Genomic DNA, 21,257 nt, shown 5'->3' on the forward strand with positions numbered 1-21,257 from the left:
AAGAGTCACTATTTTTCCAGGTTTCATTTCCAAGAGCTTATGAGAAACCTCTGTTTTAAGAAGATACAACTTGCTTCTACCTCCCCACTGATAGTCACTTGTAGCATATGTTGTGTTAAACAAAAGTGTTTTGCAGGTTGATGAATTACAAAAGTTGAATTTAGGATGACTTTGAAAGACCTGTGCATTTCGTGAGTGTTCATTTAACTAAAGATCAAAACATGAAAGGAATTCATCCCAGTAACTTAAGTAATAATGACACCTAAAAGCAAAACTGGATCTCAACCGTTAGTAGAATGTAGGTGAAACTATAGTATGAAAAGTTCTTCCATAAAGTAATCTCTTTAAATATAAAATGATAAACACCATCACAAAATAGTTGAATATCTTCTTCCAAATCTTCAATGCTGCAAAGATCCCAAAGGCACATAAAGCTCATGAGTGAAGCATCGTTAAGCTTGAAGTAACTTTTGTGGGTTTCTCTGGTTCATATGCAATAGAAGCCAATAATAAGTTCCTTCGGGGGATTCATCTGCTGAACACTTTAATTACGAAAGTGTTACAAAAATTTTCAGTTAATTTCTTCACTATTTTATCTGTGACGCCAGGACAGGCGGCTTCTGCCACAGCAATACTTTTCTCGAGTTCTTCAATTGCCTGATTCCTGCTAGCGTTATCCTCACCCCGCTGTTGAAGCCAAGCAAACACAGGTGTGATTATCATAGACAAACAGCTCAGGGTTTGCACAAGATCTTGCTTCGCCCCATTCTATGGTTTCTTTGGATTGGGCTTTCTTTCACATGATGATAAAGCTCCATTCGGGATAAGTGTGATTTTCTCTGCTGGTGGATTATGAATCAGAGCCCTCAGAATCAATTCCATCATCACTGCCCCCTTCTGCCTTCCATCTCTTACAATGAACTATCAGTTCAGTCAGATAAGAAGTCTCCTTTGAAGGGTGCCTAGGTAGTTCAGTCGTTAAGCCTCTGCCCTCAGCTCAGGTCATGATCCCAGGGTCCCAGGGTAGAACCCCACACCCCGCTCCACTGGGGAGCCTGCTTCTCTCTCTCCACCCTGCTCCTGCTCTCTCTCTCTCTCTCACTATCTCTGTCTCTCTTTCTCAAATAAGTAAATAAAAATCTTAGAAAAAGAAAAAAAGAAGTCTTCTTTGAATCTTTTAAATGAATTTGTGTTTCAGAAATTCTTTAGCTGTAGGAGAAAATGATGGATCTGTGTTCAGGCAAGCATCAATAAACTCCTTAAAGGACTTAGTAAAATCTACAACAAGAGTTAGAGGACTGGTTTTTGGAATAAGGTACAGAACTCTCATTGGAGGCATTTCAGAGTTAGGTGGCCTTCCCTTGGCTGGTTCAGTAGCAGTAATTCCCAATGACCAAATGTCAGCTTTCGGGTCAGGAGCCCCCTGTTGAAGAACTTCAGGAGCCATCCAAAATGGTGTTCCCGCAAAGCTAATTCTTTTACTTTGTGTATCTCTCAGCTGGCCAGTAACTCCAAAGCCAGCCAAGTTTTAACATCTCCTTGTTCTGACAGCAAGACATTGGCAGCTTTCATGTCTCTGAATTTTCTTTTTTGAATGCAGATAGTCCAGACCTTTCAACATTTCCTTGGGCATGGTAGCAATCTGGAACTCCTCACATGGACCAGCTCCAAGAAGTCCCAGTTCTGAACCACCGCCACCAGGTATTCCATTATAATCTGTAATTTTGAACGCTTTAGGTATGATCCATAGTATTTAGTTACACATGAGCTGTCACACTGACTTAAAACGGTTATTTCTTGCTGAATGTCTTCAGTTTCATCTTCGGCTTCCTCAAGGTCTGTGATTTTAATAGCAACCACTTGCTGGGTACGGTTATCAATCGCTTTGAAAACGTCTCCAAAGGGGCCTTTCCCAATGTGTTCTAATGTTGTCAACAGTGCTTCTGGGTCAGCTGTGTTATCCTGCATCCCGGGAACATGGACAGCCGCCCGGGAGCGGGCCGCGAAGGCGACGGCTGCGCTCTGCTCCTGCGGTGGTGGCGCCCAGGGCTCGGACTCGCTCCTCCTCCAGGGGTAGCTCAGCCGCCTCCCGGGCTTTTCCACTGGGGCTCAGAAGGACGTACAGAAGCGGGATGCGCGCTTCACCATGCGGCTGTCTGGAACTCAGTTTACCTTGCTGCGGTCGCTGCTCCTCCTGCAGGCGGGGTGCTGCGGGTGACTGTGGCCGGGCACTGGGCTCGAATGATGCTACGCCTCTGTGCCTCCCCGCTGTATAATTACAGGTTTAAAGGAAGGAACAGTTCTTATATCAAAGATGATCTCTTTCACTATACCAACTTCTGACGGGCTAGTGGTTTTGCAAGCATCAGGAACGGACAGACAAGTGCAGTGGGCGGAGGTCCAGGTTCCAACTAACATCAATCAGAGCAGCTCTGGGCTTATCTGTTTCAAATGTTTTTTTGTTCCATGTATGATTTCATTAAACACGTTTGCCCTGTTGACGCCTAGGTAAAATTGTGGAGAGATCAGCTCATCTTCAGTGCTCCTTCTCTCCCCGCTGGGCATTTCTGTCCTCTCGCACTCTTTATTCGATCTTTTCACCAACTGCAGCTAGGGAGAGAGGAACAGCTAACTTAGAACTCAGGAGTACATGAGGTCGAAGTATTCCATTTCTAAGACTGTCTGCATCCAAGTGGAGGACAGCAAGCGAAAACCACAAATGCAGCTCTAAAAATAATAATTTCAACCATCATCCAAGAGGTGGTGTCTTTTTGGTAGATGTGGGTATGTGATGTGGTTGGGATGGGGATAATTTTCTGGAATTTTTGGAATTTACCATCTAAGTGATTATATGCTTTGAAGAGTCATGAGATCTATTCTGAAGTCAAGGGCATGATTCCCCACCCTTATCTGGGAACTGAGTTTGACGTGAACTATCTCCAGTTTCTGTGCTGGTTTCACTCAAAGTACTTGTGTTTTCAGTACTAACATTTGCTCTTTTAAAGTTTCATTTTTCAATAGAAAATATGGAGAACTGTGCTCTGCCGGCTGTGTGTGTCTCTGACTTTCTTTGAGACAACAGCCCTTAATGATGTTTAGCTAGTGCTTGTCTTTTTCAGCTCAAGGTTTGAGAATGTTTTTTAATAGAACTCCCAGGTCTCTAGATGGCGGTGGCTTATCAAAGTTATAGCATTAATAAGATCATCAACAGGAAGATGGGCATGTGAATTTAAAAAAAAGAAAACGAAAACAGAAGACTCCCGTGAGCATAGCCATTTATATAGGTGCATAAGGAAACATGCTCCACGCGCAGGAGAGACAGAGGTGTAGATTACACATTGGCTAAGAAGTTCTAACAAGACATAGGCTTCAAATGGAATAAAATGCATTCCTCAGAAACCTCCAGGAGAGGAGATAGTGTGACATTTTCCACATGCGTATAAAATCTGGAAATTACCTTCGTTCCCATGGGCTTTCTTTCTGGCCTTAGAAATGTAATCACATGTACCGGATTTTGTACTGAGCACATTGACTTTGAATGTATTCACCATAGCCCCTAGGTTTTATTGTGTATAACTCAATTAACGAAGTATTGAATAGATTTTCGGCTAGTACATTTAAAGAGCAATTTCTACTTGAATACTTGAGAGTTACAGGGAGGTACAGAAAAAGGTGATTTCATTGCTAAATAGATATGTAATATAAAGTATTTTACACTCTTTTCTTGTTTTGTCTTCTTGTTTTTGGTTTGCCATATAATCACTTAGCTCTGATATTTGTAGGTTTTCTTACTCAATGGGACAATTATATATGACTTTAATTTTAATAAAAATTTCTGAGGAAAATATCTTGTTTATCTTAAATTTATAGCCTACATTTTATTCAATTAATAGTCATTATTTCCTTTTTCTTACTTTTTCCTTAGGTAAGTTTTTCTTTCAGATTTTCTTTTATAGTTATTTTAATGTCACTGATTTACTAGAGTGCCTGCTATCTGCTGCTATGATTTGATCTTTTCTTATGAAGGTTTTTTGCAGTGATGGGACTTTCTGTCCTTGCTTTGTTTTTATCATTTCCTCTTTCCCTGCCACTGAGTGTAATTTGATTGTACATGGACAACTATATTTTTTAGAACTTGACACCTCCTTTCATAAGATTGTGGAAGGCTAGAAGAGCTAAGATTGCCTAACATATAAACTGTTTGCCATGGTCGGAGTTTTCTTTTTTTTACAAGTTCAACAAATACAGACATTGACCAAGCATTTGCTACCTTCCTTCCCGCACCTCTGGGATGAAAACTGCCACCCAGATAAGCTGGAATGGAACATTTACTAAATATCTATAAGTGTTAACCTAGTACTTTAGCCAGGATAAGAAACATACATGCCATTTCTATTACTCTTTGTAGCAAACCTATATTTGAAGTAGTAATATCTTCAGTTCACCCGTGAGACAGCTTAAGTGTGAATCAGGTGAATCACATGGATTTTATGGGACTGGGCATTTCTTATGTTTCTATATACATTTTTTAAGACTGCCATGGGGAGATGTGAGTTCTAGGCAGTATCAAACAGCATTTCTGATATCCTGATGTCCTTGCTGCTGCCCTGTTTCTGAGATTCCATCTAAATATTGGTGTTCCCTTGATTTGTTCTTTTCTCCTTGTGAGAAGGGGCTGGAAAAGATCCAGCTAAGAGGAGTATAGATAGCTGTCACTTCTTAGTATTTCTACATCTGATTTTTCTAATAGAAGAGATTTCTAGAATTCAACATTGAGGATCCATTGGGGTTGACTGGCTTATAGGAAGGTCAACCATTTACTATTTCATAAATATTTAGAGAGAACTGACTGCGTGTGTGAAGTTATTTATTTGCTACTTCTAACTCTTTACCAGTCATCTAAAGGATTGGATCCCAATTGGAAAAGCCAAGAGACCAGTAAATCTCTCTGAAAAAAAAAAAGGGATATAGAAAGTTGAGGGTATGGATGGTAAGATGAAGGTTGGAAGGGTGCATGGGGGAAATGGTCTAGAGAGGAGACCTGCTGGCTGGGGTTGCTAGGGGCTTTTGAAGGGAGATAGGTGTTCCATCTTCGTGGAAACCTAGAAGGTGTTATTAATCCCCTCTTATAAGCAAGCCAAGGAAGCTGAGGCTGCCTGAGGCATATGATTATATCCGTGTAAAGCACTATTCCAGAACAGCAGGATGTGTATTTGTGTGTTGGGGGTGGGGGACACAAAGGCGAACATCGTAAAGCGATGTCCTTTTCCAAACCACAATAAGGTATGTGGATTTATAATGTTTTATTGTATGAACCACAACATAAACCCTTTTTATGTGTTTGACCACAAAATCAATAGTGAAATATTTCATTGTTTTGAATGAGAAAAGCTCTTCTATGGAATGTATGTATATACTTCTTGTTAATGATTTAAAGTTGGGACTATTTGGGGATTGGTCAGAGTTACAAGTCTTGCTTTAGGCTGGTACTGGACAAGAAATGAGCTTTGAAAAGTAAAATGTTAGCAAGGGCTTGAACTCTGGTCTACCAACCCTGAAGTTGATGTTCTTAATGACTGGGTCTTAGAGTACATTAGTAGGGTTACCCACAGGTGTCTCATCAGAAGCCTCCCAATTACTGTGTCATTCCCAAGGATGTCATGGCCCCACATGAGGGGGTCCATTGCTAATAGAAGAAATGGTGAGAGGGGCGTACTGTCATCTTATTTGTTTTAAGCCATTAATTAACCAGCTAATGTTTCTTTGTGTTATTCATAAGAAATTCAACTATAATTTGTAGGTGTTTTCTTGTTGAGATGTCCTACCTATCAACAAATCAATCTGCAAAGATTCACTGAGTGAGAAAGGAATGACTTTAGACAGCCTTGTTAGGATAATGAGGCACCTTTTTTTTTTTTTAAGAAATGAAATACGTGGTGAAATGTAATTTACCAAGCTACATGCACAAAATTATAGTTAAAAAACCCGCACTTATTTGGAATAACGAGGTCCTTGCTTCTCAGCGTGTGATCCTCTGCTCCGCAGCCTTGGTATCCCAGGCAGCTTGTTAGAAATTCAGAGTCTCAGGCCCACCCAGACCTTCTGTTAGACTCTGCTTTCTAACGAGGTTTATAGGTGATTCGTAAGTGCGTGACAGTTACAGAAGCTCTGCTCTAAGGCAAATTTAAGCTCTCAGGTGGATTAAAAATATCAAGAATCGTCTTTATCCTGCCTGAGCTTGCTTGTAATGGCAACGAGAGCACATGTGCTGGCAATTAACAAAAGGCGGCAAGAGTTAAGTGCTAAGCCGGTGGTACCAACAGAAAAGGCTCTAAGTGTTCAGAGCAAAGAGCAATCACAGCCAATTAGGTCCACCGCGGGATTTCAAGCTTACTGCCTTCTGGCGTTTCAAGTTTTTTATTTTTTAACCCGTCCTGTGCTTGCCATTAACTCCGGCTGCCCTAGGGGGCGGTGTGGTATAGTAAAAATCAGGAGGGATCTCCTCTCCAGCGTTCCTCTCAGTAGCCCTGTGACCTTGAGAAATCACTTAAAAATCCCGCTGAACCTCAGTTTCCTCATTGGAGGGCTAAAATAAAATAATGCCTTCCTCAGAGGGTTGTTGTAAGCATTAAGAGCAAAATAAATAAAATGTCCAACACATACTAGATACTCTATGTCTCTGCTTGGCGCCTCTCCTTGCCTAATTCATACCTAGCCAATACCTAGCCAATTCATAATTAGAGTGAAGAAAACGATAACTGTGTATTGATGCTCAGAGTGTGACCATGTTGTATCGAAGCAAATAAATCTGAAAGAAGTTGTCAGCAGTGGCTAGTTTGACAGACAGCTACGTTTCCCAGAGGGCGCTGCTGGTAAGCAGTTTCTCCAACTGCCAGTTTAGGTCTAACCACGGTGCTTGCTCGTCGTGGCTGTAGGAATTCAGAAGATGCCACTAGCTTCGTGCTGACTTTCTTCGCTTCCACAGCACTGAGAAGCCCAAGAGCGTGGCTCCGTTGTAGCCATGAGAATGCCCACAGGCGTGGGTCCCAGGAAGGGCTTCTCAAGCTTTGGCTGTACATTAGGCTCTCCTAGGGATTTGTAAACTACTGGTTCCCAGGGCCAACCTGAGAACCGCTAAAGAGAATCTCTGGGGGGAGAGTGTGAAGAAAGCACCCCGGGTGATTTTCCCGAGGAGCCGAGGTCGAGAACCACTCTAAACCATTCGTTACAGGCTTAGTCCTTAAATGCAAGCGAGACACTTTCACCCCAAAGGCGGTGTCTCCCCTGGCTGTCAACACACTTGCGTGGATTTTACAGCTTGAGAAAGATTTCCGTTTTATCTGTTTTACAGTGTGACAGTTGAGAAGAAACAAAACAAAACTGAAATAAAAGCTAAGTTTTAAACATCCAGATGTTGGATTGTTTATCCCCCCGTCTTAAGTGGGATTTTTGGATCCTGTCTGGTTTTCTTCTACATACTCTGGAACATTTGGGATACTTGGTAATAAATAGTTTATTTCCTTGAAATTTGCTTGCATCTCTTTATCTCCTTGTGATGGAGAAATCTCTTTTTTCCCCCAGTCTTGATCAGGTGAGAGATTGATTCATTTTCCCAATATCTGTATGTTTCCTAAATTTTTCATTGGCTATTTTCACCAAAATTCTTCAGCAAAGACATTTAAGATTCAAGTGTCATTTGAGCAGTTTAAGACACACTCTTTTGTGTCAGCGTCACAGCTCTAAACCCTAAAGTTTCAGAAACAGTGAACACGTTGGAATTCACATACAGTGAATAGGAATAAGAAGAGTAACTTTCTCTCAGGGCTGCAGTGAGGATTAAACCTGTTAATATTTCCAAGTGTTATGAGCGGTGCCTGGTGCCTAGGAAGCTCTCAGAAAGCATTAGTTTATTTTATTATTCCAGGCAGTAGGGTCAGATTGTCACACATGTGTTTGGAAACAGGGGCACAGATTAGCTGGCTGTGGTAGTGAGAGGCTTCAAATAGTCCACCTTCATGAAAATTTGAGACCGGAGAATAAACAAAATAATGACATGTTATTTAAACATCTATAGTTTTATATATATCCGTGGATGATTGAAAGGGTTTGTGACATTCTGACATGTTTGTGATAGTTCCGTGTGTTTTTCCCCTGGGAGAAGCTGTGTGCCTTCCATCCGCATGGGCAATGCTGTCAAATGCTATGAGTCATCTGGAGGTTTTTGCTTTTAGTTTTTTTAACTTCTGTCAAAGAACACAGAAATCCATGCACCCTTAGCAAATGAGAACTATGTACATTTTGACCTATCACTGTTTTATATCATTTTTCCACATCTAATTTATCAACATATCTTATTAATTCCATTTGTAAAATATACCTTGACTCTGTTCACTTGATTTCTTTTTTTAAATTTTTTTTTATTTTTTGAAGATTTTATTTATTTATTAGAGAGAGAAAGAACACAAGCAGGGGAGCAGCAGAGGGAGAGGGAAAAGCAGGCCCTCCGCTGAGCAGGGAGCCTGATGTGGGGCTCAGTCCCAGGACCCTGGGATCATGACCTGAGCCGAAGGCAGATGCTCAACTGACTGAGCCACCCAGGCGCCCCTGTTCACTGGATTTCTGCTAACACTGCTACAATTCCTGTTCAACCCTCTAATTCGCGTCCAATCTACTATTACCACAGTAATTGTCTCCCGGTTTCTACTATTCACTAACTAGCAGTCAAAGTCATCTTTGAAAGCAGAAGTTGAATCATGGCTTCTACACTATAACCCTTTCCATTTCTTTCTATGGACTTGTGAAAAAAGAATCAGACTCCCTTGGCATGGCCTTCAAATTTCCAGCCTACTTTTCCAACCCCACTTTTGGCCTTCTCAACAGTCCACCATTCAGCTCCTACATTCCTAGAGACCAAAACCTCTATTGGGTGTTTTACAAAGAGTAAATTTCCCCACATAATTTTATTTTTTATTTTAATTTTTATTGTTTGCATTAAAATCTGAGTTAGGTTTATTAAGCCACAGATGACACTCATGGAAAGTATTGTCAAAGTACAAAGTACTTGTTTTCAGATGGTCTCTATTTTTGTTTTATTTTGGAGAAATAGGTCAGACATACAGTGAAATATTTAATATGTCTGTATGGCCTAAAAAATAACAAAATGAATAATAAGATACATTATTAAATGGAGCAAAACAATTATTTTGAATGCCCTTATGTGTCTCTCCATGATCTCATCTCCTTCCCCTCCTCTCCAAAAGGGAATGAGAATTCAATTTTTTGCTTTATTATTGGCTTGTTTTTTAAAATGTTTTTTACCACAGAGGTATGTTTCCCTAAGAAATATATTATTTAATTTTACTTTTGATCTTTGTATAAATGGGGTTATACTACATATGTTCTTATATGTCTAGCTTTCTTCTTTCAACGTAACTCTTGAGATTCAGCTGTATTGGTGAATGTAGGTTCAGTTCATCTATTTTTACTGTTGTATAGTATTTCGTCGCAGTGTCCATGACACATCATTTTTTCCTCCCTCTATTCTACTTGGACAATTGGATTATTTTTGAGTTTTTTGATAATACAAGTAATACTCCTATGAAAATTTGTAGATATATCTGTTGGTGGACATCTGAAAACTTCCCTAAGATGTAAACTCACACAGAATTGCAAGGTTATGAAGAATACATATGTTCAACTTTACAAGATAATGCCTAATTATTTCTCAAATTGCACCAATTGAAACTCACTAACAATGTCTCAGAATTGCTTTTGGTCTATATCTTAGTCAATACTTTCAGATTTTTACCAATCTCATGAGAATAAAACGGCATAATGGCATAACATTGCGGGGCTTTTTTGCTTTCTCTTAATACTGAGTTTGAATATCTTGTAATGGCCACTTGTATTTCCTTTTCTGTGAAATGTCTGTTGATGTACTTTGACCATTTTTATAAAAGATTGTCTTTTTCTTATTGTTTTGTAGGAGTTTCTTATATATTTTGGATTTTAACCTTTTAACTGTTACACATGTTGCAAATATCTTCTCACAGAATGTAACTTGTCTTTTACCACCTTTATTGTGTGTGTGTTTTCCTGAATAAAAGTCTTTTAAGTATAGTTGAATTCATTTATCTTTTCTTTCTAGTTTGCACTTTTCGAGTTGTTTAAAAGAAATTCTTTCTTATGCTGAAGCCATAAAGGCATTTCCTATTTTTTTTTCCCTAAAAGTTGTTCCTTTCATATTCAAGTCTTTGATCCACCCGGGATAGATTTTTTATCAATGGCAAAGTGGGTATTTGAATCCATTCTCCCCCATATAAGTAATAATTGTTCCAGCTTAACTTTTCGGTCTTTTTTTTTTTTTTTTGGCCTATTTAGCTGGGTTACAGCTCTATCTTATAGTAGATTTTTATATATGCATGGTCTATTTCTGAGCTCTCTGTTCTGTTTCCTTGGTTTATTTGTCTATCCATGTGTTGCCTAAATTATTTTAGCTTTATAAACCAATATTCATAAGAAAAAATACCTCCAAGCTAATTTTTTCCTTCAGGACTGTTTCAGTTATTCTCAGACCATTGATCTGCTATATACATTTTAGAATCAGGTTGGCGAGTTCCAGAAAATACACTCTTAAAATTTTTCTGGCAATTGTATTGAATCTATAGAACATTTTGGAAATATTGATATCTTTATAATAATGTTTATTTCTGTCCATGAACACAGTATATCTCTTTATTTACATCTTTAATATTTTAAACATTAAAAAAGTATTTTCTGAATAAAGGTCTTGTACAACTTTTATTAGGTTTATTACTGAGCATCCTACTTTTTGTTGCTATTTTAAATAATATTGTTTTAAAAGTAGACTTTTCTAACTTTTACTGATTTATTGTAATACAATGGGATTTTATATATTGATTTTATTTCCATCAATCTTGCTAAACTCTTAATATTTCTAATATGTTATCTCTACATTCTTTGCGGTTTACTATGTAGACAATTATCATTTGACACTGTCAGTTTTATTTCTTCCTTTACAATCCTTGTTTTAAATTTCCTCTTTCTATTTTTCTGGCTGGGAAAGAATAGTGTGGTGGTTAAGAGCATAGATTCTGGAGTCAGAGTGCCTGGGTCAACCACCTCTGCTATTAACTTGCTATATAATTGTGGACAAGCTATATAACCTGAGTTTTCTCATCTGCAAAAATGGGTAACAGTACACCTACCTCATAGGACTTTGTATGGATTAAATAAATTAATTCATGTAACATGCTTAGAACAGTGCCTGGCACATGGTATGCCTAGTAAGTGTTATATGTTATTATTAGATGTTCCGATATGATATTGAAATGACATGTGCTGAATTTTGTTTTTATTTAATCGAGTTTGAAAGTATTTCTCTTTTAGTATTTAAATACTTTCTGTTTGTTTGTTTATTCCTGTGTCAATACGTTAGTGCCTAAATTACTCTAGCTTTATTTTATAACAAGTCAATATTCAGAAGGACAAATACCTCCAATCTTTTTTCCCCCTTCAGGAGTATTTTAGTTATTGTTAGACCACTGATCCAAATATAAATTATTTCAAAGTTTTAAAAAAAACTCCATGAGGTGAGGAAGTTACATATTGCATTTCTCTTCCTTTAGTGGTTTCACTAAAAATTGTATAGTTCCTTTTTAATTTAGCAAAATCTAATATTAACATCATTACTTTTCTCCTAAAAAGCACTCATGTTAATAATCTGCTAGTGTTATGCCATTGTAGTGTTTTAGGTTTATTTTGCTTTTTTTTTTTTTTTAAAGATTTTATTTATTTATTTGACAGAGATAGAGACAGCCAGCGAGAGAGGGAACACAAGCAGGGGGAGTGGGAGAGGAAGAAGCAGGCTCACAACGGAGGAGCCTGATGTGGGGCTCGATCCCATAACGTCGGGATCACGCCCTGAGCCGAAGGCAGACGCTTAACTGCTGAGCCACCCAGACGCCCCTATTTTATTTCTTAAAAGCCTTAAAAAGTAGACATTTTTTCCTGATTATTAAAATATAAGGTTGATGTTTGTTTACATTTACTCCCTGTTTATCATTTTCAAAGCTCACAATTCCTTCCTGCATCTTAGACCTCCCTTCTGAGATAATTTTTCTTCTTACTGGTGTTCCTCCTTTGGATATTTCTTTGCAGTTTCTGATGGTAGTAAACACTCAGTTTTTTGTTTTTCTTTTCTCCTCTGATTTTTTTGAGGTACAGTTTTCTTGTTTTTGTAATTATTTGCTATTTTTTCTGAGCATTTTGAAAATACAATGCCGTAATCCTCTGGCTTCCATTGTGACTGTTAAGTTATCTTTCATTGTTTTTATAATTTCCTTTTAACTCATTGGTCTTTTTCCCCCTGCCTGTTTTTAAGATGGTCTCTGTCTCTGGTGTTCAGCAGTTACAATATAATGTGGGTTTATTTCCACGTGTTCTTGCATAAGACATGTTGCTGCTGAATCTAAGGACCAGTCTTATCAATTCTGGAAAATTTTCAGTTATTTCTCTTTAAATAGTTCCTCTATTCTATTCTTTTTTCTCTTGCCATACGATATTCTATACTTTCTACCCTTTTGACTGTTTATACTAAGTTCTGGGTAATTTCTTCAGATCTATATTCCAGTTCATTAAATAATTTTTATGTTGTGCCCTATCCTGCTATTTAATCTCTAATTGAATTTTTAATTTAATTTAATTTTTTTACTTCTAGAGATCACAATTTGGCCTTCGGAAGTGTCTTATTCCATTGCCATACTTTTAATAACCTCTTTTATTTACTTTTAAAATGTCTTAAACCCATTTTAACAAGCACACGGTTTTGTGAATCTCCTTCTGTACTTTGCTGTTTAGGTCAACTTTGGTCCTCATGTATTCCACGATTTTTGATTCTGAGCTCATGTCCCTGGGTTATTCTGTCTAGGAATTCTTCGAAGTGTGGGCTTAAAGTACCATCTCTCATGTAGGATTGTGTTTGTTTCTGCCAGGTGCTAGAAGATACTAGCAACGTGAGTCCATTTTCAAATAAAATTTAGCTTGTAGTTTTTGGACTCCCCAGGGATAGAACTTCTATTTCTAAACATGTGTGAGTGTGGGCTCCATTCAGAACTAAGCATGTAACTTCCCCATCTCCCTTTGTCCAACAGGGCTTTCCTGGAGATCACTTACTGCTGTCGTTGCCTTATGGAAGCCCTAACTTTATTCACTTGTCTCTGATACAAACTCTTGCATTGGGCAAGCCCCAGGCTTTGCCTCTTGTTCCCCAGTCATGGGACCGTTAAAACACAGTATTAAAACCACCAGGGATAAGCATATTCCCTCAGAGCACTGCCTGCTTTAGAGCTTGCTTGCTTCTCTGGAAACTTTCTACATTTTTTTTCTGACATCTGCAGATTTCCCTTAGCTTGCTATTAGCTTAGCCATGTGGTTAAAATGCTGGGTAAAGATTTTTAAACATATTTTTAGAAGGACTTTCTGGACATCTAGTCTGTTCTATTCATTCTTTTTGGCAATTTCTTTTGGTTTCTGGTTTCTACATCTTAACTACACCATTTCATAGAAGTATTACTTTAAAATAAAATACTAGTAGCTAATATTTATTTTACTTGTTAGGGCTCAGCTAAGTGCTTGACATGTATAACCCAATTTAATGCTCATAATAGCCCATTCTGCTATGTACGATGATTATTTTCATTTTAGGGATGAGAAAACTGAGGTCTGGAGAGATTAGTAACTTTTCCCAGTTCATGCTGCTGGACTATTTGGAGCCAGACCTCGACTCATGGTGATCTGATTCCAATAAAAGTTTTGTTCTTTTTTTTTAAATAAAGATTTTATTTATTTATTTATTTAATTTTTAAAAAGATTTCATTTCATTTATTTAATTTTTTAAAAGATTTCATTTTATTTATTTATTTATTTATTTATTTATTTAAAGAGAGAGAGGAGAGACAGCACAGGCAGGGGGAGGGGCAGAGGGAGAGGGAGAAGCAGTCTTCCCATTGAGCAGGGAGCCCAATGTGGGGCTCGATCCCAGGACCCTGTGATCATTACCTGAACCACCCAGGCATCCCAGGTTTTGTTCTTTGTAGCGCCTACTTTTTATCAAAATATTTTGAACATACAAAAAAATTGAAATAATAATATTGTGAACTTGCACCCTCAATATTCAACTGTTTTGAACATTTGGTTGTATTTGCGCATGCTCTCTGTACACATGTATTTTTTTGCTGTAATATTCGAAGGTAAGTGTTAGATACCATGACACTATGCCTCTCAATATTGAGACTTCATCTCAAAGTGAGGTTTTAGCTATCTTCAAAGCAGTCCCTTTGGTAAATTCTTATTGCTTTTTCCAGTAGTGGGGAAAATACTTGAGAAGAGGATTCTGTTTTCTTTGAAATTGAGGGTTTAGCAAAATGCCTGGGACTTAGCAGGTGCATCAATGAATAGTTTGTAAAGAGGACCTAGGTAAATAGAAGAGGATAAAAGTTACCTAAGATAAGACATGGCAGAAAATGGCAGGAGAAAAGAAATACTTTAAAGAGGCTAGCTATTTTTCCCTGAGGATCATGGTATAGCATTTCACCCTGAGAAGGAGAGCAGAAAGCATTCTTGTATATCTATGTGTCTGAGCAGTTTTCCCTGTCGTGCACTATTTTGTCCCCCAGCTAGATGGCAACTCCCTGGGCAGCGACTCTCTGTTTCTAGCCAGTTGTATGGTTCCTGGTACAATTGAATGAATGAATGAATGAATGAATGAATGAATGAATGAATGAATGAATTCCGCTGTACTGTTTATATAGTAAATGTAGTTTCTACCTTCTTATTGTCACTCTTCTTGCTACAGAAGCCAATTCTGACACTGTTACTGCTACTGAAACTATTGCTATTTCTGCTGTCCATCTCTCTGCTGAAAGCAGGGCCAAGCAGGGGATATTACTCCCATAGAATAGCTGAGGAATATTGGGAGGGTATTAGTCCAAATTTGAATCTAGATATTCTAGCTCCAAGCCCAGTTGTTCCTCCATGCCATTCCTTTTGATTTCGTATCTGTCAAGGTCTCACTACATACTGGGAACAACTGCACAGATTAAAGCAGCCAAGAAACTAGGAGCAAAAGCTGTATGTTTGCAGAACTGCTAATTTTGCTAACACCTGACATTTGTAATAGGACATGACTGGTATTAGCTGCTTTTTAAAACTCAAGCTATTATAAATAATTATGCAGTACTAATAGAATACCAAAATATACTTTGAGGTGAACATATATTTAGATATTTATAGGCATCACTTATGAAATGTATTATTTATTAAAATATATTTTGTATGTAGATATATGCAAAATGTGTGTGTCTGCATATATACGGCAGTGACCTGTGCCTAACTTTGCCTGCACCCAGGGGTGGGAAAGCAAGAGAGAGGAAACTGATGGATTAGGGAAGGTCTAAGGTTCCTTGGGGCTGAGAGGAGAGATGAGGGTTAAGAAGGATTGAGGGGATTGCCTTGAATGTCAGCTCGAGTCAGGCTCCGAGTTTTGGGGCCAGTAGGTACCTGATGTGGGAGTTGGTGTCAGACTATCGATGCAGGGATTGTTTGCACACATCCCCCCCCCCCCAGCACGCCATCTGCTGGGGGCCTGCTTGTAGGGCGGCATGGATGGAACCTTTGCTGGAGATGGGCGTGAAGCCGCAGAGGAGCCAGAGAGCTTGGTATGGATTGGCTTCAAAGAGCTGCTTTTATACTAATCCTAAATCTCTTCCTACATTTATATCATCTTTCCTTTGAAAAGCCTCCTGCCAATGCACAGATTGCTACTAGATTGTTCTACCCTGACTTTCAAGTTTTTATAGGAAGGCAAACTGTGCGGTTCAGAGTGACTCTCCGAGACAAATCGGTGCTTAGTGGTGTTGATCTGCAATGTTGATTCATTGGATCTGTTCCTGGATCTTTATACTCACACTCGGACATGAATCTATTACTGCTCTGGTATTCAGTACTTCTTTGTCTGATGTTTGCCTCCTCCGTCATCATCATCTATACAGCTATCACACACTTGCAAAGGAACACATATTTAGTGTCAGGGATCAAATGTCGAAACACGGCATAACTGCTGAAAATCAACTGCAAATTGGCAGTTTTATTTCATGCCACATTCAACCTTTTGGCAGTAACTACCTCTGTGTAATCTCCTGAGTCTCCTCATTATATGGAGCTTTCCTGGCAAAAATATTGTGAATAATATAAATGCAATCTTTAAAAAACTCGGTGATGTCTGTAATTCTTTCTATGATAGACCTCCAATTTCTTAGAGGAATATCAAATACGGTTGCAGCCACCAGTGTATCCTCAATGGCATTCTTATTTCATTTTTAAGCAAAATGGAAGGAAATAAAAACATTGGCTCAAGTTCAGACCTTAAATGCATTAAGATAGGAATAACAGGGCATTCGAGATACTGTGCAAACAAATCGAACAGTAAAACACCATTTTCAAACAGTGAGGAAACAAGATGCATTGAGAAATCTTGTATTTAGACTTTATCCATTTAGGAACCTATGGGCTCCATGGAAGGCACACTCCATGCGAGGTAAGAGGAATTGCATGTTTTTTGGGGGGAGGAATCAGGTGGCCCTCTGGTGCAAAGTGGCTTCTTGGAACCCCAGTTTCCTATTTAACAGAGTCAGACCAGTGGCCCACCTGCCTGCCACTTTGCATAACAGCTGGCTGGGTAGGGAGTTAAGATGGAAGGTGGACTTATACTGAAGCCTTGACTCTCACTGAATGCAGAGCAGAGACGAAAGGATGCTGGAGAGGGAGGGAGAGACAATAGAAACAAATCACTGATTTTTAGATTTTGAATGTTCGAAGTGAAAGCTGGGAGTGGGGAGAGGCTAGGAATGTGGGCCTTCATAGAAGAACTTCATACGACTCTGTTACTTCTTTCTCAAGAACTTGCAGGCTATTTCACACTATGGAGTTGAAGGCAGAAAGCTCAGTCTTGAATATTTGCTCTGCCACTGAGTTCTGTGCTCTAGCTGGAAACAGCTCTCTATCTCCCACGTTCACCATCTCCCCAGGTATATGGAGAGAGCTCACCCACATGGACCTCTTCCCAAAGGAAATCAGCTCAGGAGAAAAGACAAACACCCTGGCCCCCTGCCTGCCAACTGCAGGGTGGAAACAAGCTGCAAGCCAAGCTCCTTTGAGCCCAGGGCCATGGTATTCTCACTCAGAACACCTTCTCTTCTTTATTGTTCAATCCTTGATCAAAATGGCCTTATTCGTTAGTTGTTTGTTTTCTATCTGTGTACTTAGGCTCTAAGCACCCTGAAGGCAAAGACCATGTTTTTGATTGTTTTGTTTTTGTGTGTATGTGTGTATGTGTGTATGTGTGTGTGTGTGTGTGTATAAAATAAATGATATTTATAAATGATATATATAATATAAATGTTACATAAATATATATATAAAAATTTCACCATGCTATTCCTAATGCTAAGTATAGCCTCTGATATATCAAAGTTGGGATGAACAAGGGAGTGGTTTTTTTCTATTATCTGTGCTTCATTTGGGCAACTTACTGACTTATTGTCTCTTCCTTTTTCAATCCAGAGGAGCTATGCTCCCTGAAGAACTGGGGCTCTGTCACGCTTACCCCAGCCATCCCCCAGCCCTGATCAACGTCCTCCCACCTGCGCTTTTTTGAGCTGTGCCAGCATCGCTGTAAGACGTGTGAGGGCACTGAGGCTGAGGTGGGCCGAGGTGAGTCAGTGCCATGTCTGTGGCCTGAGATGTTCTTCCCTTCCTGCGAATCGAGTAGCTAGCGTGCTCCAGGGGCTTCTCTCATCTTGGCTGGGGAATGGAATCAGCTATCTCCTGGGTCAATTCTAGCTCCATGTTCCATGTTTGTATTAAGAGGTTAATTGCTTTACACCTGTACATCCCCAGCCCGGCTTCTCCCAGAAAGGAAAACAGTGCAATGAGAGCTGCATTTCTACTCTCATATCATCCGCTGCACAGAATCTCTTTATTGGAGGCCAAATGCGCAATCCTGTTTGAGAGACAGTTGCTGTTGGCGGCGAGTAGGAACTGCTTGTTCGGAAACCCTTGAAGATATTGCTCTGTCTTTCTGTTTACTGTGGGCTGCTAGAGGACTATTCCTTATTTTCGAAGGGCAGTCTTTAATGAGCAGCAGTGGCTTTTTGATGTTGCCCTCGCATGGACTGTGGGTAAAGGCAGTGCTAGGAATCATACATTTTCAATTGTAGAAGTATTTTGTATCGAACCCTGTAAAAAATAACACTGCCTTTGGGACACAGAAAATCCAGTTCAATAGCAATGTTGCTGCTCTTTTCTCTCGGACACATTGTATCAGTTAGGGTGTCTGTCTTTGCACCTCAGCTATTTTTCACCTGGAAAGTGATTTGGGATCAGGCTCGGGCTCTGTGCTGTTGGTAATGACTTGAAAATCTATATTTATAAGCAGTCGTGTCCTAAAATTACCCAACTTAATACCTAGTGGTTTAAAGGGTAGGGAGAAGAAGGGAGGAAAGTAATTAGTCCATACGCTTTTCTTGGGAACTCTCCGTGTGTGTAAGGTGCTCACTTATTTCATGAGGGCACTCCTCTGTCAACTGCTCTACACCCAAAACATCCTTGGCGAAAGAGAAAAAGGATTTGGGGGGCTGACAGGGGAGGGTCTGGTACTTGGAATGTCTACTCTCTAAACTGGAGACAAATGATGGATGAGGGATTGTTTTCCCAGATAGAGATCTCATCGTGAGTTTGTGAATAGTCATTCATATGGTTTGTTCATTAATGTACTCAATACGTATCTAAGTGTCTACTGTATGTCGGGCAGGACTAAAAAGAATGAGATCTGGATCTTGTCCTCAAGATCTTATAATCTAGTAGGGGAGAGTGACAATAAAGCATTAGAAGGAGATATTCAGATATGTACAGATACAATGTCACCTTGGGGCAGTGTTTCCTACCTTTTTTTTTTTTTCATCTCTTTCCCCTGCCACCCTGCCCAAAGAGCCTTTCTAGACATTTTTATCTCAATCACTTCTTCCCACATTAAATTTAAATTACCACAGACATGTTGTATATCTGCTTAAGAACTGTATGTATATTTGTGCTTTATACAAAAAAGGGCAGGATTTTTTTTTTTTTTTTNTAGCCTCTGATATATCAAAGTTGGGATGAACAAGGGAGTGGTTTTTTTCTATTATCTGTGCTTCATTTGGGCAACTTACTGACTTATTGTCTCTTCCTTTTTCAATCCAGAGGAGCTATGCTCCCTGAAGAACTGGGGCTCTGTCACGCTTACCCCAGCCATCCCCCAGCCCTGATCAACGTCCTCCCACCTGCGCTTTTTTGAGCTGTGCCAGCATCGCTGTAAGACGTGTGAGGGCACTGAGGCTGAGGTGGGCCGAGGTGAGTCAGTGCCATGTCTGTGGCCTGAGATGTTCTTCCCTTCCTGCGAATCGAGTAGCTAGCGTGCTCCAGGGGCTTCTCTCATCTTGGCTGGGGAATGGAATCAGCTATCTCCTGGGTCAATTCTAGCTCCATGTTCCATGTTTGTATTAAGAGGTTAATTGCTTTACACCTGTACATCCCCAGCCCGGCTTCTCCCAGAAAGGAAAACAGTGCAATGAGAGCTGCATTTCTACTCTCATATCATCCGCTGCACAGAATCTCTTTATTGGAGGCCAAATGCGCAATCCTGTTTGAGAGACAGTTGCTGTTGGCGGCGAGTAGGAACTGCTTGTTCGGAAACCGTTGAAGATATTGCTCTGTCTTTCTGTTTACTGTGGGCTGCTAGAGGACTATTCCTTATTTTCGAAGGGCAGTCTTTAATGAGCAGCAGTGGCTTTTTGATGTTGCCCTCGCATGGACTGTGGGTAAAGGCAGTGCTAGGAATCATACATTTTCAATTGTAGAAGTATTTTGTATCGAACCCTGTAAAAAATAACACTGCCTTTGGGACACAGAAAATCCAGTTTAATAGCAATGTTGCTGCTCTTTTCTCTCGGACACATTGTATCAGTTAGGGTGTCTGTCTTTGCACCTCAGCTATTTTTCACCTGGAAAGTGATTTGGGATCAGGCTCGGGCTCTGTGCTATTGGTAATGACTTGAAAATCTATATTTATAAGCAGTCGTGTCCTAAAATTACCCAACTTAATACCTAGTGGTTTAAAGGGTAGGGAGAAGAAGGGAGGAAAGTAATTAGTCCATACGCTTTTCTTGGGAACTCTCCGTGTGTGTAAGGTGCTCACTTATTTCATGAGGGCACTCCTCTGTCAACTGCTCTACACCCAAAACATCCTTGGCGAAAGAGAAAAAGGATTTGGGGGGCTGACAGGGGAGGGTCTGGTACTTGGAATGTCTACTCTCTAAACTGGAGACAAATGATGGATGAGGGATTGTTTTCCCAGATAGAGATCTCATCGTGAGTTTGTGAATAGTCATTCATATGGTTTGTTCATTAATGTACTCAATACGTATCTAAGTGTCTACTGTATGTCGGGCAGGACTAAAAAGAATGAGATCTGGATCTTGTCCTCAAGATCTTATAATCTAGTAGGGGAGAGTGACAATAAAGCATTAGAAGGACTGATGTTCAGATATGTACAGATACAATGTCACCTTGGGGCAGTGTTTCCTACCTTTTTTTTTTTTTCATCTCTTTCCCCTGCCACCCTGCCCAAAGAGCCTTTCTAGACATTTTTATCTCAATCACTTCTTCCCACATTAAATTTAAATTACCACAGACATGTTGTATATCTGCTTAAGAACTGTATGTATATTTGTGCTTTATACAAAAAAGGGCAGGATTTTTTTTTTTTTTTTTGCTCCTTAAAACCAGTGTTTACCCACTTGGGTGTGATGTCACCCCACTGAGAATGTCTGTCCTAAAGAAAAGAGGTCTTTTCTCTCTCAGGAGAGGCCAGTAGGACCTTGTAGAAGAGAGATGTGTTACCTAAAGTATTAAGTGATGAGTAGGCATTCTTTCAGTTAGAAAAAGGATTAGCAGTGTAAAAATGGGAGCAAATGTGCAAAAGTAGAGAAACACGAAGGGGATAGGTTGGCATGTAGCATCGCTCTCAGATGAAGAACGAGGAGGACGATGCTGGCTCAGGCTTACCAGAGCGTGTTGCTGATGCCCCCTTCTCCCCCTGTCCCCCACGGCCTGCCTGCTGAGCCTCTGCCCTTGTCTGCCTG

At 39.7% G+C, this 21,257-nt stretch overlaps 1 pseudogene; it reads right to left on the reverse strand.

Moving 5' to 3' along the window:
* Positions 1 to 528: 528 nt before the first annotated feature.
* On the reverse strand, positions 529 to 19,482 carry LOC100476199 (annotated as a pseudogene).
* Between the last annotated feature and the right edge of the window lie 1,775 nt (positions 19,483 to 21,257).

Source organism: Ailuropoda melanoleuca, chromosome 7 (assembly GCF_002007445.2).
Source record: "Ailuropoda melanoleuca isolate Jingjing chromosome 7, ASM200744v2, whole genome shotgun sequence".
Taxonomy (NCBI): domain Eukaryota; kingdom Metazoa; phylum Chordata; class Mammalia; order Carnivora; family Ursidae; genus Ailuropoda; species Ailuropoda melanoleuca.